General features: G+C 50.8%; 1 protein-coding gene across 8 annotated transcripts in view; it reads left to right on the top strand.

Annotated features, from left to right (window-relative positions):
• Window positions 1-934: 934 nt before the first annotated feature.
• mef2d (myocyte enhancer factor 2d) overlaps window positions 935-26086 on the top strand; it is an 87040-nt gene continuing 61888 nt past the window's right edge. For all 8 annotated transcript variants that reach the window (XM_030102011.1, XM_030102016.1, XM_030102012.1 and 5 more), the window contains exon 1: window positions 935-1166. The gene's annotated coding sequence lies outside the window, so the exon portion shown is untranslated. The remainder of the gene's footprint in view (window positions 1167-26086) is intronic.

Raw genomic sequence — 26086 nt, 5'->3', positions numbered from 1 at the left:
AGGGAGTTGCTGCTTGTGATTTCATCTTGGTGAACTCAGAGAAGCTGGGTCTGAAAACAGTCAACAGAAAATCAGATGTTGATCTTTTTTTTTTTTTTTTTTGCTCTCTGCAGTTTTGTAGTTTAAAGAATGTATTTCTGTATATTTTTGTCTTCAGGAGGAATTCCTTATTTGGTGAAAAAAAACAAAAACCAAACTATAAATCTGAAGCCAAACCGTTCCTCACGTGACCTGGATAAAACACAACTTTCAACAATTTAAACATCTCAAACCGCGTCCCGACGTGGCCACGTGAAGAAATATCAAAAACTCTCGTGCGTACTGATTTGCTGTTGCCCTTCCGCCGCACGCGGACTGTACCTGTCACTCTCGCGCCTCTCTCACGCACCACTGTAAACACAGTGTTCCTCCGCTGATAAAAGTAGGGCGAGCGGAGGCTCCTCGCTCCGCTCCACTTCAAGTGAAAGTGCAGCTGTGAGCAATCAATTATTCATTGATTTAAAATCACTTATTTACAGCATTTACGGAAGAAATAGCTGAACTGAGGATAAACTGAAAGTATTTTTTTGGATGTTTTTCCGAGTGAAATCTGAGATTGTTAGAATGTAGTTGTGCAATAGTAATGGAACTTTTAAAAAAATCCTGTGGCTTCTGACTGATTAAACGTTTTACACTGATTGTAGGTTGATATTTGCCCCGTACGATTATTGATTTCCCGCCGTGTTGATTAAAAAAAGGAAGGGGTTAAAAGAAAAAAGCAGTGCAAGTGTAGTGGCGTGTGCGAGCATGACGGGCGGAGGGATACACACTCTGAACACATGATGTCGCCATCAGCCCTTCCTACTTCACGGCTCACCTTCCTCTGGCTCCGCCGCGGCCTCTGATTGGTGGAGGCGGCGCCGGAAGCCGGCCTCCCATTGGCCGCCGCGCCCGTCCGTCACGCGCGATGCCACTCAGGGTAGATTAGGCACCATTTGCCATAACTAAATAGTTACATCGCACACCGAGAAGGGGGAATTATTGTAATTTGCAGCCCACCGCGCTCGGCGGAGAGTTACACTTTCGCTTCAGCGACCCCCCCGAGAGGCGTGTTGCGGCTGTGAATGCCCCAGACGAGCGGCCCCCGCCCCCCCGTCTCATCAAACAGATGTGGATCCTCTGCTCGGGTAAGTCACTCTTCACCAGCTCGCGCTTTGCTACATTTCTCCAGTGTTTCCCGCGGTGACAGCTGCGCGCGGAGGTGCGTGTGGGCTGCTGGAGGTGCGGAGGTGTTTGCACGCGCGTCCTGGAGTTGTTGTTGTTGTTGGTGGTGGTGGTGGTGGTGGTGGCGGTGTTGTTGTTGTTGTTGTTGTTGTTGTGGTGGTTGGAGGGAAGTCAGCGCGCACGGATCTGCAGGAGGAGGAAAAAGCCCCGCGTCTCCTCCTGTCAGCCCGGCGCGGAGCGGGCTGGAGCTTCACGCACTTTGCCAAGTTCGGGTCGGTGTTTTCACCGCATCGTGTCCCGCGCACCCCCACCCCCTCCTCCCCCTGCACCCCCTCCACCGCCCGGTCCAGCCGCAGCTCGCCGCCGGGTGGCTTTACGCACCGTGCGCCACAGTGATAACACTCCATTAGGAGCTGTCACGAGCGATTTACGACAAGTGTCAGGCCGGGCTCTGGCGCGATTCCTCTTCATTTCTGCAAATGGATTTCATCTCAGAAAAGAGCGCGTTTAGTTTATTGACAACTTATATCGCAGCCATCAATCTGGATTTACGCGTTAGTGACAGGTTTACATTGCAGGGAGGGGGTGCGTTGTGTTTTCTCTTCTTCTAGTGATTGGTAAAATTGTGATTCTTTATCAAACTCATCAGCTCCTTGGAGCTGTTGTGTCTGTTGAATAATTTTCCGCCTCTTTCACGAGCCCATTTCCGACACTGCGCGCGCTCTTTGCTGTGCGTAATTGCTTCCCTCCCGGGAGAGAGTGCCATCAAACTTCCAATTTCCTCCTCAAACCCGGAAACCATCTCGCTCCAGTAATGATGGCATCAATAAAACCAAATCAAGCTCAGAGCTGTTTCTTCTCCCCCCTCTGTGAGTGAGAGCTGCGCCTTGGCAGCAGGTGACTGGGATTCTGGGATTCTGGGATTCTGGGATTAGAGGTCCAGACAATGAGGACGAGTCTCTGGAGGGGAGTGTGGCTGTCAGGAGGCGGGAGCAGCTCTGATCTCCACATCAGTATCAGGAGCGGCGGGAGGATGTGCCGCTGCCACGCCGACCCGAGTGTCCCAGCAGGTGACGTCCAGGTTCCCAGGAAGGTGTCAGCGGGTCCCGGGGAGGGGGGGCGAGACGAGTGTTTGTCCCGATAAGACGGCGATGTGGAGACGAGGAAAACAAACCTCTGGCTCCAGCTTCACCTTCACAGAGACGTGTTCCGGAGGAACCTGGCTCAGAACCAGACACCGAGGTGAAGTCGGCCTCAGAGAGGGAGTCAGAACTCCGTCCAGGAAACTCCGAGCTGCCAACATCTGATCTTCATCTCCTTTACTTCAGTCTGAAGCTGGAGATCTTTAAAGGTCCCCGTTTGAAGTGTGAAGGTGTCAGAATTCCTCAGTAGATTTCATGCTTTCTCAGTTTGGACCGCTACCCGTTGTGTCTCCACTTCAGTTCCTGCCGTTTGCCACGTCTCTCCTTTTCAGCTTCATCTTCAGCGGGCCGCACTGATCAAATATCAACCTTCACATTTACTTCTAAAGTTTATCTGTGTCATTTTTGTAGATTTTTCATTTAAAAAAACGATTTTACAAAGTCCCCCTGACAGCATGTCCTTTAGGCTAATGCTAGTTGATGCCAGCTGATGTTAGCTAGCTGTCATGGCAGCGCCACTGAGACCTCAGCTCAGGTCTCGGTGTTGCGTTTTGTCTGCCACTTTTAAATTAAGGCTTTCTTTGAATTTTTTTACTATTTTCTTGGCGGTTTGGCCGGATCAACGCCTCTTGCTGGCCGGTTTTGGCCCACGGGCCTTATGTTCGACACCCCTGCTCTACGGGAATCGAACCGATCTCAATGTGTCCTGAATTTGTTTTTCTGAAAACCTCCTGCTCCATCCTGATCGTCGCTCCTCCTCAGACTGAGGCCTCGACTCGTTGATCCTCCATCAGCTGATGATCGCAGAAACGTTGTTTCACTGAAGTGGCGTCTTTTCTTGACGCCATGTTTACACGCCGTTTCGAGTGAAAACATGTCGTCTCAGAAAAGTTTCACGTTTTGAAAACGGCGTCTGTTTCCATGGCAACAACAGAAACACTGAGAAGGGTGTAGTTAGCATGCCGGGCCACAGGTTGGTGCTGTAGTTTGCAGGGCTGGGTTAAAGAATGTCGTCTATTCATTGAATCCTGAAACGGATTGTTTGTCTCTTTTCTACGGCGTCTCATCCTCACTGCCTCTCGGCCTTTCAGTGTGAATGAAGTTACTGCGTCTCCCGTCCCGTTCAGGTGGAGGGGCTGAGGATGAGTGTCGCCGCTTTGGGCGCAGGTCTGAAACTGAACGTTAATACTTGTGGTTTCTTCTATTTCCAGCTTCAGTTCAGAGAATCTCTTGCCTGAAACTCGTTAACTGAACTGAGTTGAATGGAATTGATTTGGGGGAATCTGAAGCGCCCCGGCCCCCCCGGCCCCCCCGGCCCCCCCGGCCCCCCCGGCCCCTGGAGGACTCTCAGGTCCTCCACTGTGTCTTCCATCCCTGAGTGCAGGGCCGAGTTGTCGCTGGACTTGTCGGGTGAAAAGAGGCGGAAGCTGCAGATGATTACCGGGCTCGACTCTGCTGATGGCCCTTAGCGTCCCTGAGCGGCGCGGCGGCAGGCCGGGCTTTAGCGGCGGCAGGCCGGGATTTAGCGGCGGCAGGCCGGGCGGCGCTCCTCCAGAGTCAGAGCCGAGGAAGCCACTTCCACACTCGCTCCGCTCGGCTCTCACACTCCACACACACCGGCCGACGTGACGGCTTCAGTCAAAACAGAGTCAAACCGACGTCTTGCTCTCTTTTCCTCCTTCTGCCGGTTTCAGGAAGTGCAGTCGCTCCGTCCTGGCGCCGCTTCCTGCTCGCCGCCACTCTCAGACACGCGCTGACTTCGTGTGAACTCTGCTGAACTCATGAGCAGGAACACTTTGATTTATTGTTGATTGATTGATCAGATCAGGTTTCTGTATTTTGTTCCTCAAGAGGAGCTGGAATAAAAAGATCATTTCACCTATCCTCTCTGACCGTGCCGTTGATACGTTGATCTGGTCCAGTCTGGTGCTCGGGGACCCTGATGCATCTTCATGGGACTGATAGAGACGAATCCATCGATTTAAAATGACCAGTTTATCGGGTTCCTTCTGTTGTCTGTGCATAAAGGGAATGTATCTATCAGCTCAGTGATTTCATGCCTTTTGAAGGAAAGTGAAAAGGGAAATCTGAGACGTTTATTGAGATTTTTCTTGACCTTTAATAAAGACTTTAGATCAGGGGTGTCAAACATGAGGCCCGTGGGCCAAAACTGGAACATAACAGGCTCCAATCCGGTCAAACCACTAAGAAGGTTCAGGTTCCCGGCAGCAGAAAGGTGTCGTTTAAACACACCGTGGATAAAACAGGAGACGGAAAACGACTCTGAGGCTGATTGAAAAATAAAAACAGTCATTATGTCGGATTCCTGCTTTTGATGAAACGCCACCAGATCCCAGCAGTGTGTGCGCTGATCTGATGAAAGCTGAGACACCGTGAATTAACCAGCGGCGGTGCGTTCGTTCCCCGACACACTTTCCAGAGCTCTGCGACGGTCCAGAGCCTCCAGACCTCCAGAGTGGCTGAGCTCTGATTCTCATCAGTCGATTTGTTTGTTGGCCAGACTGAGTATCGACGGGCTTTAATCACCGCTGAAGCCGGAGAGAGCAGGAAATCACATCAGCAGGCTGTGGAACTCCGGCCGGTGGAACCACGGGTTTCACCACCATTCGAGTGAAAACTCATCACTGGACGACAGACTGATGGAGGCCGCCATGTTGGTTACTGTAAATTGACTCATGTGCAGAAGAGCAGTTCACCACGGCCGAGGTGTGCACGTGCAGAGCGGCGTCTGTATTGACAAAGATCTCACAAAACGACACACATCACGATACGAAAACATCACGATACGATAACATCACAATACAACACATCACAATACGACACACATCATGATACGAAAACATCACGATACGATAACGATACAATAACACCACAGTACAACACATCACAATATGACACATATCACAATATGATAACGTCACGATACAGTGACATTTCGATATAATATCGCGATACGATAACATCGCGATACGGTAAAGTCATGATACGATAATGTCACGATATGATAACGTCATGATACGATAACATCGCGATACGATAGCGTTGCGATACGATAGCGTTGCGATACGATAACGTCGTGATCTACAACAATATTCTATATAGTTACCTTAAAAATATAAAAATGGAGAGAACACAAGTTTCAGTGTCTGGTATATCAGACCATATTAATCATTCAGAGAGCAAATTCACTCACAGCTGTTTAATTCAACAGTCTTTGCATTTTATTGTTAGAATTCACGCAGATCTCTGCCACTAAAAACATATTGAAAATAAAATGTTTAACACGCTGTAATTGAAATCATGACATGAAATGCAACTGAAACATGAAGGATCCGGTTCCCCGAGTCCACCGGAGCAGAGATTCACCTTTAAAACACGAATCATCTTTTTCAAAAATGAACTGAGAGCAGTTCAGTCGATCGGCGGCTGAATATCGTGATATATCGGCTGATCAGTATTTTTTTACGCTCCTGGTTTCCGTCATTAATGAGGAAACAGACCTGAGTGTTTCCATAAAGTCTTGTTTCTGTCCCGACGGAGCTTTTTCTGAGTTGTGTTTTCAGCGACTTTGAACCCTGAAAAAAATGCCATGGCAGCCTTGGCGTCTTGGCTTGCAGTGGTTGCCGTGGAAACGGGCCCTCAGGGAGCCGTGGTGCCGTGGTGGAGGCTGCATCCATTTGCCTGTTTTCCTCTCCCGTTCGGGGTTAGCGTCGTGCACAGCGGGCCGCCGCCATCGCCGGATCGGTGTTTTCTCCACGCGCCGGCCGGCAGCCGGCCCACGCTCTCGTCCCGCCGCTCCAGAAAAGCCTTTCTCACACTTGAAAGCCGAACGCCACGAGCCGGCCGCCACTTTCTAAACGGACGCGGCGTTTCAGCACAAAAGGAGCAATTACTACCTGCCCCGGCCGCGCCGCCTCCACGGCCTGCTTTGTGCTCCGATTCCGGGGCAGATTTTGTCGGCGGCTGTTCCCACGCTGAGCGAGGAGAACAGGAAGAACTCGGCGGCGCAGCGGGCCGCTGCCTTCTGCCATTATGGCCGTGATTCAATCATGGCAGGGCGGCGCTTTAGCCCGGCTCGGCGAAAGAGGAGAGACACGTCCGCGGCGCCGCGCCGCTAATGGAACTTAAAGCCAAAGGTGTTTTTCTGCAGAAAGGAGACCATCAGCCGCTTAATGCGGGAAGCAGCAGCAGCAGTGGCGGCGGCGGCGGCGGCAGCGGCAGCGGCAGCAGGCCTCACCTCGCAGACGCAGCGTTTCGCTCCTGGCCTGCAGAAACTCACCGTCACTGGATGAGTGTGATGCTAAAGCTAACCTGTTAGCAGTGACGGGTGCAGTAGAACTCCTGATCGATAAATGAGCGAGCAGAACTTGTGTTTGGGTCTGACTGTAGAGCTGACGGTCTGCTTGGTTCTGGCCTGTCTGGTCGTTGGACTCCATCCTGTCAGTGTTGTTCAGCCGGCGGCGACTCGCCGGTCGAAGCCGTAAAGCCTCAGATTCCAGTCGGTCCACATTTTTAATCGTCACTACGACATGAAGCAGACAATGGACGACGGCGAGCAGTGAATGAACGTGTGGACGGACGAACGGACGCGGAATCCCGTCTTTAGAACAGGTGAACGTCAGAAAAGAAAACAAAAACAAACAGGAAGTCCAGCAGCAGGTTCCCGTCGTCAACGGCGATACGGGCAAAGAACAACAGCGAGATCCAGGCTGGACAAAAACATTTTTTATCGGGGTGGAGCCAACAAAAGAGACAAACACACCACTGAAAACTCTAGAAAAACAAAGTGGGTGGAGTCCCAATTCACAAGGTTAAGAAGAAATCCAAGGCGGTTCCTTTCTTTAGTCTGGCATTTGGTGAATTTCCACCGAAGCGGATCCGGTGAGGTTCCATCAGCGGAACCCTGGGAAGAGGGAACGTTGGGAGAACCGGGGTGGGTTCAGGAGGACGGCGTGTGGGACGGCTCGCAGGGCGGCGTCCGTTAGAGCAGGTCGTTACGCTCCCAACGCCTCGGACAGAAAAACGCAGCGACAGCTGATCTCAGACCTGCAGGGCGGTCAGATTCTCAAGTGCTCCCAGCTGGTCTGAGGATGAAAGCCGGTGGATTACAGCCCATCTCAGAGCCGCGCTGGTCTGGAGTTCGCTGGAAAAAAAAGAAAAAAAACCCAGAATGAGATTCAGTTCAGCGTCTCCTGATTCACCTGCAAAACATACTGCAAAAATACTTCTACTTAATTAAAGACGTCCTATAAAACAGACTTTTTCTTCTTAAATATCAATAAATGTCTTTCAGACGAGTCAGAATTGATCTAATTCATCCAAAAAATTCCCAAAGAGCCATTCCCTTTAAATGATCCTTCAGGAGTAGAAATGACTTCCTGTTTCCAGGTGACAGTGAGGAACAGACCAGCCGGTCTTCACTGGAAGCTGTCCGGCTGTTCGTCTCGGCGTCAGAGGAAAACGCTGCGGCTCGGCCGATTTCAGACGTTTGATTTTGCTTCATGGACCTTAAAGTTCTTTCATTTGCTGCGTTTTTTTAGATGGAATTACAAATGAAGGACTGGATTTTGGACGATTCACTGAATTCACCGAGGCTGAATCCTCAGTCCTGGTGTTTCATTTTCAGTTCATTTCTCCGACCTTTTCAAGCAGTTCATCTAATTAAATGCATTTTTTGTAAGTAGAACAAATGAAAACATTTCAAATGGAGTTGTTTTACCGGTTCAGATCCAAATGGAAATTACACGTTAATGATTTTCAATTATCTTCTTACAGCCTTCCAGTTAGAAATCAGTGTGATTAAGTTGTTAAATACAACCAGAACAAAGTGAGACCAGAACAAAACACACAGGATTGTTGTGCTGAGTTGGAGCAGTGAGTGTTTTTTTAAAAGCTTCAAGGTTTTCTGTAAACTCTGTAAATGTGATCGGTCCAGCCTACGTGGACAGAGGAGGCGCTGTGATTGGCCGATTTATACAGATCTTTGACTCGTAAAATAAAGTCAGCAGATGAGTTTTGTGAAAATCAGAGTCTGGTTCAGACGACGTGTTGGAAACTAGAGAGACCAGAACCTGTTCTGGAACCGGGAGCTTTCTGTGTTTATTCATGAAAATCAGCATTTTTAAATGGGTTGCAATGAGACTCCGGTTCTTTTTGAAACCGACGTAACCCAGAACGCTGAAGCGACGCGTTTTCACGGGAGAAGTCGTGTAAACAGATCATCGGTGAGCTAACGAGTGCTCTGCTCTGTGCCGTCTTAGCAGTGGAGGAAACAGTAATGAATCCTGGGAATATTCTTCATGTGCAGTTTCGGGAAGCGTTCCCCGCCGTCCAGGCTGGAATTGTTGTGGTGGTTTTTGCCGGCCCGGCGCTCCGGGTGGACCCTGAGGGCCGGAGTGAGGGATTCGGGTCCAGAGGAGCGGCGGCCGCTTCGCTTCCACAGGACTAATCCCCGTCCGCCGTCCTCCAGCAGGCTCTTAATTGAGCATCATCAGCTGCTGATCTGCAGGTCAAACAGCAATTAAGGTAATGAGGAGGAGGACGAGGAGGAGGAGGAGGTCTGGGTCCAGAGTGCAGGAGGTGATGCAGCCCAGCCGGAGGGAGCCTGGACTGTGTGTGTGTGTGTGTGTGCGTGTGTGTGTGTGTGTGCAGCGGCAGCTTGCTGAGCGCCGCTCGCTGTTGGTTTAGCTGTGTTTGTGTTGAGGAGGATGCAGACGGGCTGAGCTCCTCAGCTGCCGCCGGACGGCCAGAGGGCTTCATGGGAGATCTGCAGGTTTCTGTGTGTGTGTGTGTGTGTGTGTGTGTGTGTCGGAGGAAGGTGTGAGCGTCCATGTTGACGTCTTCGTCTCGTCTCACATCAGAAAGTCTCCATATTTCCTCACAGGAAACGTTTGAAGTGACGATTCCAGATCGGAGCAGACCGCCTCTGTTTTCTGTTCACACATCCATCCTTCCATCCAACCACCATCCCTCCCTCCATCATCCCTCCATCCTTCCATACCTCTCTCCGTCCCTTCATTCACCCATCCCTCCATCCATCCAACCACCATCCCATCATCCATCCATCCATCTATCCATTTCCTGCTCCTGTGCTCATCATTCTGAATGGAGAGATGTACAGACACACACACACACACACACACACACACACACACACACACACACACACACACACACACGCGCGCGCGTTTGAACGTGTTTCATTTTCTATCAGTCGTTTTCACCCAGAACAAGTTTCCAGTGGAGATTTGTCGTTTTTCGTTTCTGAAAAGTTCCACGTTTACACGGCAGCGTTCTGAAAACGGCGTCCGTCAGCAGCACAGAAATGGCGGGAACAGAGAAGAGCTGCTTTCCCGCCGTCGACTGAGGACAGACGGACGGAGCGAGGCCTTTCCAGGAAGTCTCACTCTACACTACAGAGACGCACAAAAGTTCCAGCCTGGGAGCCGTTCTTAAAAAGTTGCGTTTTCCGTTGTGGTGTAAACTGACGCCCACAACACAACAGCGGTTTAGTGTTTTCGCCTCGCCGTTTAGTGAGCCGTTGTTATCATCTTCAGCTCTCCTCTGCTCTGCGTTTTCCCCCTTTGGCAAACTCTAGAGAAGCGGAGTGACGTTTTTATCTGCGACTCGAGCGGCGGCGGAGCGGCGGGTGGAGGAGAAAGTCTGGCACTTACCGAGACCTTCGCCTCGGTGAGGAGTGCGAGCGGAGCGGCGGGAGACGGGCGTCCCGCCCCCACGGCGTGACTGACGGCCGGTCTCCGGCAGCGCTCCGTCACCGGCGGAGGAAATTACAAAGCAAATTACCGCTTCCGATCGCGCTTTTCATCATATCTGTCTCAGCCCAAAGCTTTGCGGGGAATTAATATTTAAAGCTTTAAAAGCCTTTTGTGCAAACAAATCACATTTCTCTGGGAGGAGGGACGCTGTCCGTCTCCCGAGAGCCGGCTTGTTTAAACAGGGACTCATCAGCAGCCTCTGGTTTGTTTTTATTGTGCAGCAGAAGCCGCTGTTTGATATTACTAAAGGGTAATTATCCGGGACGGCATTAGAGAGTTTTCTCTGGGTTTTGATGCTGCAACGAGCTGTAAGCCCGCCGAAGCCGCCCCCCCCCCCCCCCGGCTGGTCGTATCGGCGTCTGAAGGGTCAATAAAGTGTCAAACACGTCTGTGAGAAACACTCTGAAACACTTTGGCCGTGTTAAAGTCATCATTCAATATTTAACCAGCAGATGACTCAATCTTTTAAACACATAAGTATTTTATAAGCAGCTCTTCACATCCAGGCAGAGATTTGATAGAATCCCAGAATGTGCTTCACTTTTATGTCCTTTTTTTTCTTTTCATCAGCTTGTTCAAACAAATTCTCTCAAACTTTCATGTGATGGATCTGATTGGAAAATTGAAGGGAACCGTTAATCTGACGAAGGATGGGCCGGTACCGATACCGGTACCGATACCGGTACGGGGTCTGATTCTTCAGGAGGTACTCGTACTCGACAGAGTCCTTGCAACCCGGTGAATGTTACATAACGCCGTCCGCCAGCAGCGGGAGGAGCGGCGTCCAGTTTGGAGACGGTTCATAACAGGAGGGATGTTTAAAAGTGACCAGCTCTGACGGTCTCGGTTCTGGTAACGCTCACAGCAGTTCTCAGCGACGGGTTTCACACTACAGACCAGTTTTAAACAACAAGATCCTTCTGCAGACAAGAAGGCGTTAATGAAGCATGAAAGATAAAACTGATGAAGTCCAGGAAGTGAAGCATGTTTCAAAATAACAGACTGACAGAAATTAGGATGCACGTTTTTATTCTAGGATGGAAGTCTTTTTATTCTGTCTTTGCGGTTCGATGTTGTTCAGTGTCGTCGTTTCCACATTAGTGTGAATAAAAGTCATCATTCAGAAGATTGATGGATCTTTTTGTGACCCTCTGAGGTCGTTTCCTGACGTTCTCCCGTTAAATTCAGCTCCTCTCCTGCTGCCGTCCTGACCTGAACCTCGTGGTTTAGAGAGAATCCAGGCTGGACTGGAAACCTTCTCACCGCCAGAATTAAAGAAATGTCAGCGGCCACTGGGAAGTGCCAGTGATTGTAGTGACCTTTGACCCCGCAGCGTCCGGGATGAACCTGGCAGCTCTGAATGTCAGCCAGTCAAGAGAAACAGAAAAGCCCAGCCGAGTGAGACTCATTCACAAGCTGAAGAAATGTTCACTAAATGACACAATACAGCCACAACAAACAGGAGTTTTAGAATTATTGCACATTGTTTTACAAAAAATACACTTTTAGGATGAAATTTTGTTGCAGTTTTTATAAAAAGTTCAACTACATTAAATAATCTGTTTGTCAAACTGAAAAAAAGAGAGTTTTGTTGACATTCTGCTCCTGAAATGATTAACAGATGTTTGGAACTGAACAACTTTCACCTCAAAGTCAACAGACGGATCCAGGATTTCTCTCTTAATTAGCCGTGCTGCTGACGTTCGGCTGGGCGATCAGGGACGGCGGCGGCGCTCGTATCGATCTGTGAACGTTGGACCGGTGAAACCAGGACGGGTTTTGAAAACGGACCGTGTTTCTGTGAACTGCTCCCAGATGTTTCAACAAGCGCTGCTGCTCAGAATGTTCAACTTCCTGTTTAAAGGTCTCGTCGATGTGGGAAGGAAAGGAAAAGCTTCACACTGTGGAAACAAACAAACCGGTTCGTGCATGGTGACAAGAGATGACCACGAAATTAGTTGGTGATCATTTTAATTATGGATTTTATGAAAGTGTTCGTGAACGTTTACCGCGTGTTGTTCTCTGCCTGCATGTTTGTAATTTTGCTGTGAAAACTCACCACAGCCTGGTGCGCTAGCTACATTGTGTTCAGTGTTTCTGTTGTTTCCATGGAAACGGACGTCATTTTGAAAGTGTTTCCGTGTGAAGGAGAAACCTCTCAAACGAAGCCTGGATGCGCTGCTTGACTCTGAGCTTTGAGCTGAAGGTTCGAAGTGTTTTTCAGTAGATTTTCGTCGGTCTTGCAGTCTGTGGAGATGTTCTGCTTTGTTGACTCCGGCCAGCGTCGCGTGACGCTGAGATGCTCCGCCCTGCGGAGGCTTTCGGCCTGCAGCTCCAGAGCCACACTCCGCCTCCCCACCCTGGACAGGGAGACGCTGGAAGTCCTCCGGGCCAGAAACGTGCTCCCCGTCCTCCCTTTGACGAACGGATCGTCCTCGCTCTGCGCTCCGCCACAGACTCTCCATTCATGGGACAGATAAACTCACAGCTGGACCTGCCTCGGTGCCCTCGAGCCAGACGCCGTTAGCAACCCGCCTCCAGAACTGAGTAAATCCAGCCGTTACCCAACAACAGAGTCACCGATTCGGTCTGTTAAAGGGCTCACTACGTCAAAAACTTTAATCATTTCCTCAAAGATTAGTTGCATAAAAGTTGAATAGAAACCAGAAAAAAGGGAAGTGAGCAGTAAATCCCTCTGTTGTTGATTTCTGCTAAAAATACCTCACTAAATACTAAATATATCCCGTCCGCCTCGGAAGAAATTGCTGGAAAAACCAGCTTTGGAGCCAAAATGGAAATCTGTGCTGACCTGATTTTGCCTGCGAGCAGGAAACAGATGAGCAGATGAAACGGCGTGACGTGGCCTCTGCTCCGGGACCGCGGCGTCTGGAGGAACGAGCGAGTCCCCGTTACGTTTCATCCCTCACGCCGCTCCCCACCCTTTACGCAGATTAACTTGTGATTTCCTTCTTTTAATATACTCTTTACTCGCCGCGGAGGTCACCCGATGCTAAATGGACGCGGCGTGGATCAAAGGCCGGCGGTCCCGCGTCCAGACGCACGCCCCTCCGTCTATGTAGGTTAAATGCAACTTAAACCCGACACAATTTGCGGGATTAACCTTTAATAGCGGGAGCTTGAGTGGCGACTCGGACTGGCAGCGCCGCGGCAAAGCCCCGGCCCGGCTTGACCTTGACTGGGCCCGAGTATCAAAATCCACTTAGGCTCAGTTTGAATCCATTTAGTTCGGCTCCTGGCAGCCTTCAGCAGCGCCGCCTTTTATTTGAAATTCCCTCGTGGAGCTTTTGCAGAGACAGTTAGCGAAAGACAGACGACACGGCGAGCGAGCGGCGGCGAAGTTGAAGCAGAATCATCCTCACAGGAACCGATCGCAGTGTTTTTACTGTTTCTACTCACACACACACACACACACACACACACACACGTCGTGTTGATACCCCAGCTGTGTTTGAAACGCCCAGGCAGTGGGACTTTATTGATCCGCTCCAGGAAAACCTTTGTTCACCCTCCCAGATGAAGGTCAGAGACCAAGGTCGTTGTGGTTCGGCTCTGAAACTGTAACCTTGAGTTCTCGTCTTGCTCGTCGAGAGGATCGTATCCCCGTCGACTTGGGACTTGAATCCAGAACAAAAGGTCAGATCCCTCCCGCTGAAGGTCAGGATGACCGTCATGACCTTAACGGAAGGGAGGAGCCGGCAGGACTGGGATCAGTGGAGGCCAGCGGCAGGATTACCCACCGGCACAGCCACCGCCGATCGGCAGCTCCGAGCAGAGCGTCTCCAAACGCCTCGCAGAAAGATTAAAACGAGCCCGTTTGAGCGGAGAAGGAGAAGGTTGGCAGCGAATCGCACCTGCAAGACTGCAGGAGGTTCCAGGAGAAAGGCCGAGATGTGAAGGAGGCTCGTGTTTTGTTTTCTTCAAACTGCTGCCAGTCTGGTTCAGAAGAGTCGGATGCGCCGCCCGGCATCCAGAAAACACAAATGTTTGATCAGTGTTTGGTCTTCTGCTGACTCAAAGCCTCGATGTTCCCTCGCTCCGGGCGCCGCTTTCGCCAGGAAGAGTTTTTTCTTCCCCGCTACGGAGAAAAAACCAGAAACGTGAAGCAGTTTATGCAAATAGTGGAGGGTAATTTCAAGCACATTTGGATTGTGGCTTCCCCACATTCCCCCGGATTCCGTCTGACACCAGGCGTCTCCCTCAGTCCCGACTGACTCACTCTCTGGCTTCTCTTCCTCTCCGGCTCCTTCTCGGCGATCGCCGGCTCAGGAATGCGACCGCGCTGCCAGAAGTTTTGACCGTCATGGCGGAGAGACGACGTCAGATTCCCCGTGTCACTGACTTTGGTTTTGAATCTGAGTTGGAATCAGGGGCGCTGTGAGTTCGCGGAGGGGCGTGGCCGGCGGCGAGCGCCGGGGTTACGATGGCGTGAGAGCCGGGGCGGCCGGCCAGCTGAAACAGCAAGCCGCAGAGCCAGGAGCTGAAAGGCTACACCGTGGCTTCTCACACCCCCCCTCCCCCCTCCATCTCCATCTCCATCTCCCTCGCTCTCTCTCTCTCTCTCTCTCGCCTTCTCACCTTTCTTGCTCGCCCTTCCCTCTTTGATCTGAAACCCTGGCCTTTTCTTGCTCGTCATCATCATCGCCTCCTCCGACCCCGCCGTCCCGCTGGATTCCTCCCACTCCTCCCACTCCTCCCACTCCTCTCCCTTTCCAGTAAAGCTCGGCGAGAGGTTACGTCCTCATTTGAATATTTTAATGTACGTCGACCTCCTCCTCCTCCTCCTCCTCCTCCTGCTCCTCGGCCTCGCCGGGGCGTGGCGTCGTTTCACAGCCGTGCAGCTGTGGCGGTGTTATGGGACCATCTGCACGGCGCTCATTAAGATAGCCACAAGCTAACGTGGGAGAAGAGAGCGTTGGGGGGGAGGGGGGGCGGAGGCAGCGTCTTCATCCTGCTCTGTGGCGGAGTGGCCATAACGCAGGGTTGGGATGGTTCCAGCAGGAGGAGGAGCAGTAAAACCCCCTCTCCAGTCTCCACTCTTCCCAACTCGCTCACTTCCTTATGCTTGTGTATTGGCGTGCGACGTCGCTCTCACTGCAGGCGCGCGTTTGTGTGTTCATGCGTGAACGACGCATACACCGTCTCTGCTCATGTGTGAGGGAGTCTCTGCCGCGCTGCGGACCGGGCTGAAACCCCGGCCGCCGCCGCCGCCTGTTTTCCGGGAGACCGCGGCGGTTTTGTCGTGGATGGAACGGCGCCGATTAATGCGGCGTAAGAGAGACCGCTCCGAAAGTCCCGGCTCTCGGGAGTCATCCCAAACTCGATCAGACGTCTCGATAATGCGTCTCATGATGTTCCTCAGCTGAGGACGGGATGAATCAGCCGCTGATGGAGCCTGATAAGACAAATATGTCAGAGTCACTCGGAGGAGGCGCTTGGGTTTTAGTCTCTGTTGTTCCTTTTCAAGAGAAAAGGCTGTTTTGGTGTTTTTACTGCAGAAAGATTTCATGTTTTACCAGGAAAAGTCCTGAGAACCGTGTCGTGAGCATGTTAGGCCGGAAGCTGGTACTGTCCGTTCCAACTGCGGACCGCCTCGCCGTGGGCGGAGTCGGCGTATCGAGGCGGCCGTAAACTCCGTCTGAATCCGCCCGTCTTCCACCGGGAGACACGTCTCCGCCTCGCCGAGGCTCCACGGCCTGATCTCAGGCCCTGAGCCATCCTTTTGTAGTCGTGTTTTAAAAACAGCGCGATTGGCGAGCTGCTCTCCTGACTCACCGAGCGACGGCGCGTCCCAACCAATCAGTGGCCGGCCCAGCAGGAAGAGTACCTGGTATCCGGTACACGTAATGGAAACGCCTCAAAACTGAGCCGGGAGGGCGCTGATGGGAAATCAGGGCCGGGACCAGGAGAGTCTGGAGGAAAACTCTTGACTGCAGCCGTAGTGCTCACGGGCAAGAGGCAGCGCATCGGAAAAGTTGCATTTTCCTCCGTTTACATGGAGACAGAGTCGGAACGTTTTCAAAAAGTTCCACCTCATGAAAAGCTTCCTTTCCGGTCTCTGACCTCCAAAACTCGACCAGTTTCCTGTTTTCACTCTGACCCTCGCTTTTGATCCGCTGTTGATTTTTTTTTTTTTTTTGGGTGACGGCTGAATGGCGGGGTTCAGCGTCTTTCCCTTCCACACCCGGACGAGGGAGGATGTTCCATTAAAACGCCGACCTTACGGCTGGAAGGTGACGCGCTCCGCCGGCCGAGCCGGACCCTCAGACCCCTCGGCCGAGCAGCCGGGGTTTTCATAGATTGAAAAGGTCTCAGAAAGTGTGCAGGTACTCGGATAGCTCTTTAAAGAGCAGCTGAAATCCATTTCTCTCCTCTGATGTACAAACCCGGCTCACGGCGTCAGCAAGGAGTGTGTGTGTGTGTGTGTGTGTGTGTGTGTGTGTGTGTTCAGTGGATAGAGAGAGTGCTTGTTTTCTGGCAGGCCGTGTCGGTGCAGGCATTAGATAACGTTTTATTTGATGGTGTTCAATGGCTGACTCGTCCTCACCTCTCGCCCAGGCCTCTGCTGCTCTCCAGCCCACACGCGCTCCCATGTAAAGCCAAACACACACACTCACTCACACACACACACACACACAGCAGACATCCACCCACTGACTCACACACACACACTCACACTCACACACACTCTCTCTGCATCCTTCCTCTGGAGGATTCTGGCAGTTGTTGATGTTATTGAACTGGTTATCACATTACAGCTGGAGCTCGCTCGGAAAGAGTAAAGCGTCTCCCGCTCTCTCAAGGAAGGCAGCGAGAAAAGCAGGAGCAGAGGGAAGAGCAGATAAGAATATGTTCCGGCGCTTTCTCTCATCAGCGTCATCTCGTGCTCCTTTGCCGCCGTTGTTTGAGCCCTGCGATCGCAACGCTGCCTTTTAACCGCCCTCCCGGTTGGTTCACGTCGTCCCGTTGAAGCAGACGGGGAACCGGATCATTTCTCAGTGCTGCTCAGTGACTGGAGTGGCTTTCTTTTCTGTTTTTTCTCAGTGTGTTGAGGGTCACGGACACATGAAGCATGTCAGCCGCTAGCTAGAAACTGAACATCTGATTCCTGATAGCCCTTCCTCCAGAGCAGATGTGGAGCTGGAAAACCTCTCGGTGTCTCCGTCTCTCTTCTCCACAGATACTCCTCAGAAATATGACGCGCAGCGCTTGGATGCCTCAGTTTTTCTTTTGTAGGGAGCTTCATTGAATGTAGTCTAGGTGGACGTGACCTTCGACAAACACAAGAGAGTCAAATGTGGACTGGGAGTCATGAGTCCCAGTCCCGGTCCACATTCTCCTGGTCCTGGTCTCAGTCCAGATTCTCCTGGTCCTGGTCCCGGTCCAGATTCTCCTGGTCCTGGGAGTTTTACAGTTGACAGTTACCCTAATAACAATCCACCACAGCACCAACTAGTGGCCCAACATGCTGACTACATTGTTTTCAGCGTTTCTGCCATTTTTGTGGAAATGGACAGAATTTTCGCAACGTTGTTTTGTAAACGGGAAACTTTACTGAAATGAAAACGATGTGTTTTGACTTGTGTCGGGATGGGAACCGTTCAGATTTGAACCGATACAAGACCCGGGACCTGGGAGTCATTACGGTGCTCAGCGGCAGCAGTTTTCGGTACTTTTGTGCGTTTATGTGGTAATAAATGTTAGTTTGTTGCTGGCTGCGGACGACGAATTGCTAACGGATGCTAGCATGCTAACGGTGAAGAGTGCATGAGTTGTAGCCGGAGAGTAAGTTTTCCCGCCACAGAGAGCAGAATCTGCATCGTGTTTAGAAAACTGGAGCCGTACTTCGGAGCGCTCTCGTCTCGCTTGCTTTGACCTGCTAGCTTCTGACGCCGTTACGTTGTTGAGTGTGCGATGCTGCATTCAGGTCCGGCATGGAAAATTTCCCACTCTCCAAACATGGTACCGTTTGATTTGACATGAATCGGTGCTCGGTAGTGCCGACGGAATTCGGTGGGGACCTATTAAAGAACCAAATTCAGTACCCATCCCTTGAGAACAGGGCCTGAGTTCTGGGGTCACATTCAGCCCTAATTTCACCCTGAGGGGGCCGGGCTGGAAAAATAGAGCCGTAATGACCTTCAAGTTTCAGCTTTCAGGTTTTTGTTAGTTGTGGAGCAGAGCGTACGTGATGAAGATACAAACAGTCCAAACTCAAGATGGAAACTCAGACTGGGAAAAAAACGTGCTAAAATGTGCCAAAAGTTCCTCCAGTCTCCAGTCTTCTTGTTGGTTTTTCCGGGTTGGAGCCTCTTGCGGGCCGGCCTTCTGGTTTAATCGCCGTCGATTTCTGAATTCAACTAAATTGAAGCGATGCTTAGTTAATTTATTTTTTTTTAGCCATTTAAATATGGAACAGTGAATCAGTGAAGCTTGAGAGCGAGACGCATTTTAACACGGAAAACGCAAACATCCCTGAACCCTTCAAAGGTGTTTGAAAAATAAAATAAAATGATTTCTCTTTTCTAAAATGCTGCAAACAGGTAACTCAGAATGCCGGCGGCGGCGTCCCGCTGTGGTTCGGCTTCACACACGCTAATTAAATCCTCTGTGCCGAACCGAAACCTTCAGCACGGCATCTGAAACGGCCTCATATTCTCTTATTCTGCGCTGCCGCTTTGTGACGGCGTTGGAAGGCAGAGGGAGAAAAAAATGTGTCATCCTGCTGGATATCCTGCCAACGGTGGCATCGGATCAGAAGCGTTTGTAACTGCAGTCAGTTTCCTGTTATTTGTGGCTTTCTGGAGGGCTGCTACAGACGGCGCGCGCTGACATTTAATTTATCTTCCAACATTTCTCATAGAGTGGAATCAGAGCGTCTCCCACACAGTCTTAATCCCGGGATTGACTCAGGTTGGACGCGTCACGCAGCCTTGTTCTGCATTGTTGTGCACGGCTGCTCGTAGGTGACCCCCCTCTGTGAGCGATCTGTGTGAAGAAGTGATGTTTTCCTCCAGAGCGACTCGAAAAGCAGTCGTTTCATCGCCGGAACAGCTTCGCATTCCGAGGACCGGGCTCCAGGTCGTGGCGAATCCAGGTCTCTGTTGGAGCCGAGCCGATCCGTCCAGGTCTTAAAGCGATACTTCAACATTTTGGCAAATTGGCCCATTTAGCTCAATTCCTTAGTCATTTCGAACAGCATTCTTACTGTTTTTGTGAGGGCGAGCTGTTGTTTATCCAGAGGTGAGTCGGGGAAGGTTTTCGGGACGGACACAATGGAAGTGGATGGTATTTTTGTTCCCCCTCATCAAACTCATCAAATTCACAATCCAACAACCCCAAAACACTTTGGTGGACATGTTATAATCCGCACATTCACTACACTGTGAAATATTAATGCAAAATTACCAGATTGAGTTGTTTATGTGAAGATTGCTAAGACGGAACTACTTACTAAACATGGCTTCTGGGCGTAGTGATTTCAGAAGAAAAAGTAGTTCCCAGTATTTGCTTCAGTGTCGTAATGCTACAATATTATTTGTTGGTGTTCCACAGCGTAGTGAATGTGCGGATTATAACGTGTCACCAAAGTGTTTTGGGGTTGTTGGATTGTGTATTTGATGAGTTTGATGAGGGGGAACAAAAATACCATCCACTTCCATTGTGTCTGTCCTGAAAACCTTCCCCAACTCACCTCTGGATAAACAACAGCTCGCCCTCACAAAAACAGTAAGAATGCTGTTCGAAATGACTAAGGAATTGCGCTAAATGGGCCAATTTGCCAAAATGTTGAAGTGTCCCTTTAATGGGAGGTCAGCAGGCCGACCAACAAGCACACAAAACATGCAACGGTGTTTCCAACAAAATAAGCAAAGAAACGAGCGACAGTCAGGTTTTCTGGAGGGTTTTTAATGGAGTCGTCTACGTTTGAGGCTCGGTTTACTCGATAATTTCAAATAAAAATCCAAAACTTTTGTAGCATCTTTGGCATCAGCTTAATGACAACGAAGCTCAGATCACTGAAAACACAAGTGTTTGAAAACAGGTCGCCAGGTGGAACTTTGCTGGACTCTGTCTCCGTGGAAACGGGGAGAATGTTCACTTTTCTGAAATGTTGCTCCTGGTTCTTCGCTCCAGGGGCGGAGCCAACATTTCTTCTGCTCAGGAGAAGACCGAAAAGATCAAGGTTTCCTCCAGAGCATCAAGACTCGAAGTCTAGATCCCCCTGGTCCAGATCCTCCTGGTCCTGGTAGTTTGAGAGTAGGCAGTCCGTCTTGGTGTTCTGTCCATACGACTGTCCGTGTTCTTCCATTGTTGATGTCTGGAGTGTTTGGTTCTCTGTGTGACTGTAGCGCTCTCCGCTCTGGCCTCTAAACGTCTGTCACACGTCGGGGGGTGATGGGAAAAAGACAGAGAACAGTGTTTGTGCTGTTTCAGTGGAGACTCCTTCACCTTCTGTCTCAGCCGGTAACCGCTTCTCAACGCTCTTCAAAGACGGAGAGAGGAAACAAATCCAGCTTCAGTGGTTACAAACTCTGAAAACTTGTTTTGCTGCCTGGGTTCTGCGCGCACAGCAAGAATACATAATCCAGAGACGCTTCTTTCTCTTCCTTCTTTCACCCCATGGTTTTTTTTTTTTTTTTTTTTTTTTTTATCCGATCCAAAGAAGTGCTTCGCTTTCAAATCCCCTCTCTTCTCCCAGCTTTGCTTTTTCTTTTTCTTTTTTCTGTACAAACAGCGCCTCCCGCCCTGAACATCCCGGCTGCGTTCCGCGGCGGCCGCTCTGTCTGACAGGAGCGTTTGGAGAGCGTTTTTGAGGAGAGGCGTCCTCCTGATTCCTGAATCAGACTGACGGCTCGGCGGCTCGGCGGCTCGGCTCGAACGCCTGAGAAGTTTCACTCCCAACAGTCGCAGCAGCGTTCAGACCCTCGACCACACGCTAAAAGAAGCAGGGCTGGATTTTCCTCCTCTGCGTGTCCCGCGACACGGCCGTGACCTCCGGATTATGAGCTCCACGCACGGGCGGCGATCGTACACGGCGGTGATTGGAGTGAAAACCTGGGCATTGTGGGTTAAAATGATGGCGGATTAACGTGACAGCACGGTTTCCTCCGGGCCGGAACCCCGCCGCCGCCCGCTCCGCCGCAGCCGCAAAGGAGCTTAGTGCGCTCCGCTCGGCGGCGGCATCTGTTGTTACGGTCGGACACGGCGGACACACACACACACACACACCGCCGACACATGCTGGAGGGTCATAAAGCCCTGTTCTAATGCACTGGAGGGGTGTGTGTGTGTGTGTGTGTGATACAGTGTAAAGGAAGGCTTTTCACAGAGGACAATTCCTCTAGAGTCACAACAGGTGTGTGTCCAGTGTGTGTGTGTGTGTGTGTGCATGCAGTTTGCAAAAGGGGAATTATGAGCCGACCACTAAAAGGAGGGGGGGTGGGGGGGAGGGGGGGTGGAGGCTTATGAAGGGTCCCCTCTGCCCCACCTGTAGCCTGTCAGCTGTTGTAAGCCTGTTAAAACGTCAGCTGTTTCTGAGGAGAAGTGTGTGTGTGTGTGTGTGTGTGTGTGTGTGTGTGTGTGTGTGTGTGTGTGTGTGTGTGTGTGTGTGTGTCTGTCAGGGAGCTGGTGGGGGTTGGGGGGGGCCGCCCCGTGCGGCCCTCACCGCCCGGTGGCCTTCAGGAGGATTTGTTTGTGCAAAACAACGTTCCTGCTTTGCTCTTCTCCTCCTCTTCTCTACTCTTCTTCTCTTCTTCTTCTTCTTCTTCTCTTCTTCTTCTTCTTCTTCTCTTCTTCTCTTCTTCTTCTCTTGTCTGCTTGTCGGAGAAACAGATTTAGAAATGTGAATCTCAGAGATGCTGTCAGACGTTCAGTGAGTTTGATCTTAAAGGTTCAGGTTCAATTCCAGACTCTCTTTCTCCAAGAAAAAAAACAAAACAAAAAAAAACATCTTATGAAATAAAGAAAGTTTTATTCAACCAGATGCCAACCTCTGCAGCTTCGCTAGGCGATCCTTCATGACAGTGCATCGTTTCAGGAAGTGTTCAGGTGTTCGCAGTAACTCAGCTGGTGATTTTCCGCCATGTTGGACAATCGCAGCAGCAGCGTTTTCCACAACGTTGTGTTTTCAGTGACGTGGAGCACCGTGTAAAATTGGGAAAAATAGCAAAAACCAAAAGAAATGAGGAAAGAAATGGTAGAACAGCTTAGAAAAAAACCTGAAATGTCTCCAGTTTCTAGCATAAGAAAATGAAATGTGGTGGAAAACAAGCATCCAAAACTGTTTTAAAAGAGGTAAAATGGCTAAAACAGCCAAAATGTCAAAACTGTCAACAAAAAAAGTTTGAAAAGAACAAAACTGTTAAAATCAGGAACAAAAACTGGATCATTGTCATAAAATGTTCACGATTCTGAACTGTAGGTAAAACTTCATGAATTCATCATAAGATCCAGTTTCTGTTAGTGAAGCTTCCTGAGCTGCGCTCGCCTCGTTTTCAAGGTTAAAAGTTCTTTATGGCTCCAGAACAACGTGACAGGAAGTCACTGAAATGGCTCTTCTGGTCTTGAAGGTTGCAGAACCCTGGTCTGGACCCAGTTTGGAGTTTTACTCCCAGATCGCGCGTCTCTCCTGGCCGGACGTCGCCCGCCGCCGGCAGGTGAGCGCAGAGGAGCGAGGCCTTGTTTCAGCTATTTTTGTTCCAGTACATCCGACAGAATTCAGCTGCCTGAAGATTCACTCTCTGATTGCTTTCACACGGCGTTCGCTCGGCCGCCGCTCTCCTTCACGCCGGGTTACAGCGAGCGCGGCGGCGTAACGAGCTCAGGTTCCCAAACCGGCGGCCGATCGCGGCGCGGCGGCCGTGAGAGCAGAGGTAATAAACGTCTCCCGTTTCAGGCGGCGACCATTAGAGACGCCTCCCCTCCCGTCCAGACGAGGCCGAGCGTCTGGCTCCAGACGTCTGCGCCGGTTTTCCTGTTCGTAAGCGAAACGCCGGCCGCCCGCCGCCCGCCGCTCCGGCGTGGGAGTCGCCGGCGTTGAGTGATTTATGGCTTTAATTTACTTGATGGATTAAAATATAATATAACAACGAGCGCAGAGCGATGATTAGGACGCCGCGGTTTGACTCCACGTCGCCGGGCGGAGACGGAAAACGCTTACCGCCGCACTTAACGCGCCGGGGAGCGAGGGACGCAGGGAGGCCCGGGTTCAGTCTGGAGATACTGATTTGAATTTAAGATAATTTATTGATGGCAGCGTACGGTGAGCCGCCCCGGGGACGGCTTCTGCTTTACCCTGAAGGGACCCCAGGTTTGATTCCTGAGCTGCACGGAATATCACGATGTAAGGACTGAACGAGGAAGAGGTTTGTCTCCAGAGCCGCTCTGACGCTGCTTTCCTTGTCCCTGAGAGCCGTGCAGATCCAGACCCAGACGCCGTTCTGACGCTCGCAGCTCTTCTCTTCAGTTTTTGGTGTTTCGCATATTTTCCTTTCTCCTCTCAGCAGCTCCGATTTCAGCTAACAGAAAAACAATATGAGGTTAAATATCCCCCGAACCAGAGGCAGCGGCGGCGAGACGCTGCGTCGTTCTGGAGGTTTAATGAACTCAGTAGTTTGAGGAGTTCGATTGTGTGTTTATCTGCCGGAGCTTTATCAGCAGCGTCGCTGCTGGCGGCCGATTCAATCCATACCGCTCTTGGGGACGAACGCTGGAAACTCGATTCTTCAACGTCAACTTTAGTCTGAACTCATGAGGACGCCGGCGTCGCAGCTGTCAGGCGTCAGTCAAACGCCTGGAAAGATCTTTACGCCACTTCAACTCTCCCAGTGTGGAAGAGTTTCAGACCGGAGGAGTCGGAGGAGTCGGAGTGTCGCAGCGTGGCGTGCCAGCTGAGCCGGGCCGACAGTTGAAGGGAACAGGTTGCCGAGTGTCTGTTTGAGCTCGTCTTGCTGCTCTTGACCTTTAACCGCGAGCCGTGACAGCTCCGGGGGCCGGGAGATACCAGACCCCCCCCCCTCCCGATCGGCAGAGCCGGGGCCACACGGGCCCCCGGGGGGGCGGCGGAGTGGCGCTCCAGCGGCGAGTGCTGCCGGACAATTCGACCACTGCTCCTGCATCTGCAGCACTCAGATTAAAGATTTAAGTTAAAGGCCGTCTCTCTCAACATGTGGTTTGATTAATTCTTTGGTGAAATAGAAGTACCTTATGTTTCATCCATCTTTAGATCATTTCTTTGTCACTGGTTTGAAACTAAACTTTTAATCATTTAGTTGAACTTGTTGTTGTGTTGGTGCTTTACAATCAAATTTAGACGAATTAAGAGTCGTTTCAAAGCACTACAGAGAAAAAACGGCAATTCGAGCGAGTTTCAGTGATGGTGGAACAGAAAACTAAGAGGTAGAGACCTGCAGAACCAGACTCAGGCCTGCAGAACCAGACTCAGACCTGCAGAACCAGACTCAGACCTGCAGATCCAGACTCAGACCTGCAGATCCAGACTCAGACCTGCAGAACCAGACTCAGACCTGCAGAACCAGACTGAGGCCTGCAGAACCAGCCTCAGACCTGCAGAACCAGACTCAGACCTGCAGAACCAGACTCAGACCTGCAGAACCAGACTCAGGCCTGCAGAACCAGACTCAGACCTGCAGATCCAGACTCAGGCCTGAAGAACCAGACTCAGGCCTGCAGAACCAGACTCAGACCTGCAGAACCAGACTCAGACCTGCAGAACCAGACTCAGACCTGCAGAACCAGACTCAGACCTGCAGAACCAGACTCAGGCCTGCAGAACCAGACTCAGACCTGCAGATCCAGACTCAGGCCTGCAGAACCAGACTCAGGCCTGCAGAACCAGACTCAGACCTGCAGATCCAGACTCAGACCTGCAGAACCAGACTCAGGCCTGCAGATCCAGACTCAGGCTTAGACTGTGCTGTTCCGGTTGGGGTTTGAAGATAAAGAGAGAGAAGACAGATTGTTGTCCAACCCCTGGTTCAGGTCGGTTTTAGGGATTCATCACTGCTGAAGTATTTAACCGTTTATTAAACCATTTATAAAGATAATCTGATGGATTGAAAGTGATGATAGTTGCAGCAGAGCTAATATATTAATAGAATTGTCTGAAACTGGTAGAAAAAACTCAGAACTTCAGAATAGATGTTCAGTTTGACAACTTCTGTGTAAAACGAGCCAGAATCTCAAAATGTGGCTGCAGCAGACACACACACACACACACACACACACACACACACACACACACACACACACACACACACCCCGCTCTCACTAATGGACGGAACTTTTCCAGCCAGACGATGTGATGATGAGAAGAAAACTCAAAGTTTGACACATTAGACTGCATCTCTGGAAACAGCAGCCGGCCTGACCCCTCAAACCATGAAGTGTTGACTGGTGACGGTCTGATAACGAGAGATACACAACTTCTACACAACACTTTACAATATGAGTTTTCTCTTGTCAAGTAGAACAGATTTCTCGATAAAATGGTTAATGGGGAACCCTGCGTTCTCCCATTGCTCATGTTTATAGTGTGTGCTCGCAGCAGAAGCCACCGCCGCCGCCGCCGCCGCTCCCTTCAGGTTAATGTCTGAAGCTGTGGGTTAGTCGCTCGTGGCCGTTCAGTTGAGTTAACCAGCTGGTTTAACGGTGGCTAATCGTAGCCTGACTGAAGAAACGTGTCTTCATGGAGAGCCGGAGCTCCGTGGAGCCCTGAGTGGAGCTGGAGGGACGCTGGATGCTGGCGCTGATAATCCGGAGTAATGAGAGCCTGGCCGTGCCGACGTGTCTCTTTCTCATGGAAATGTTGGTCTTTTCAGCTCCATTGTACTGAGAGATTTGTCAAGAGGGTGACGGAGAAACGCGGTGAATTCCTCAATAATGTAGGTCACACGCCAGAGAGCG

Source organism: Salarias fasciatus, chromosome 11 (genome assembly GCF_902148845.1).
Source record: "Salarias fasciatus chromosome 11, fSalaFa1.1, whole genome shotgun sequence".
NCBI lineage: Eukaryota > Metazoa > Chordata > Actinopteri > Blenniiformes > Blenniidae > Salarias > Salarias fasciatus.
This window is presented reverse-complemented; position numbering and strand designations above follow the sequence as displayed.